Source organism: Polyergus mexicanus, unplaced genomic scaffold (assembly GCF_030449975.1).
Source record: "Polyergus mexicanus isolate NDT 795.1 unplaced genomic scaffold, iyPolMexi1.0 SCAF_17, whole genome shotgun sequence".
NCBI lineage: Eukaryota > Metazoa > Arthropoda > Insecta > Hymenoptera > Formicidae > Polyergus > Polyergus mexicanus.
This window is the reverse complement of record NW_027223337.1, coordinates 4,053,712-4,055,348: the sequence shown is the minus strand read 5'-3', so window position 1 is coordinate 4,055,348 and position 1,637 is coordinate 4,053,712.

The window sequence follows — 1,637 nt, the reverse complement described above, 5'->3', positions numbered from 1 at the left end:
ATTCTTGAATCGATTCTGAATCGAATCATGAAAATCGATTCTCTTAAAAAATCGGAATCAAAGAATCGATTTTGCAAGAATCGATCTAAAAAATCGTACAAAATTATTTATATATAATTGAAACATACATAAATCTAATTAATTAATTAATTTTAAATTTTAATTAGTTTTTTAATTTTTAAAACTTAAATTAATAAAGGAAATAATTAATTAAACAATTAAGCTTTAAATTTTTGAAAAATTTTATATTATTAAAAAAGTATTTACAAAAAATATATGTTTATTTCACATACTTTTTACATACATTTCTTTTATATACTTTTATATACTGCTTTGTTTTTAGTACCAAATTACTTATTCATTTTTTAATTGCCAATCTTTAATGGACAGTGAATTTAAAAATAATAGTTGTTGTAGATGATCGGGCGAATGTCGGTTCCTGGAATCTGTTAAAATTGTGAAATTGGCTCTTAGACTATATAGATTGTAAAGAGTGTAGACATAGGCTGCGGTCGGGAACACGCTAGAAATGCTTCGAAGCATTTTTAAAAATAGAATCAGTTCTTCGATTCTTAGGGTAAAGAATCGATTCGCAAAAAAATCGTATAGCAAAGAATCGATTCAAAAAATCGATTTTTTGACTAAAAAATCGATCTTTTAAAGAATCGAATCGGAATCGAACATCCCTAGTTGCATGTATTCCCGCTGATTCTCCAGCGGAACCGCTGCTTGATCCCTCGGACGGCATCCTCAGAAGATAATTTGTAGCAATATGTATATATCCTAGTGTATGACAACCGTACAGCTGCGCCACGTGGCCAAAAGAATTACGTACGTGACGATGCCAGAGTACTGTATCTAGACCGGTTCTAACTCAGGTCCTCTGAGGACGGAGGGGGGGGTGAGGAGCGAGGGAAAACCGGCGCGGGGGATATGACGTCAGGGGAGTGGACCGCGGTGAAACCGATGGGTAAAGAGTCCGCGGAGAGGGGGGAGGGGGATCGCGTCCTAACCGATAGGCGAGGGACCCGCTAACCTAACCTAACCGGTAGGCGAGAGGTCCGCGGAGAGGGGGAAAGGGACCGCACGAAATCGGTTAGCGAGGGTTAGGGGAAAGACCCGCGGGGAAGAGGAAACGCGAAGGTACGATACCGCGAGTAGGTGTGAGAGAGATAGCGCGAGGCGTCCGCAATGTATAAGAAAAGGATAGCGCTAATGATATTCTATGGGCGTGGGAGAAGGATAGCGCGAGGCGTCCATATGAGCGTAAGACAAAGATAGCGTTTGCATGCACGTTGGAAAAAGATGGCGCGAGGCGTTCGCAATGTGTGGGAGAGGGATAGCGTCCGCATGCACTTGAGAGAAAGAGAGAAAGAGAGAGATAGCGCGATGCATGCACGTGGATGATACGGCGTTCGCAAGGCGGTGCGAGAGAGATTGTAAGAAAGACAAAAGAAGTAAAAAGTAAAAGGCGTCAAGAGAACGATAACATTCGACGATTACACGCAGTGTTTGAACGAAGAGATTGAAATGACGCGTCAGCAGTCTTGTATAAGATTTAAATTACACGAAGTATACACTATTCGCGAGACAAAAATTGCTCTAAGTCTGTACGATGACAAGCGGTATATCGTACC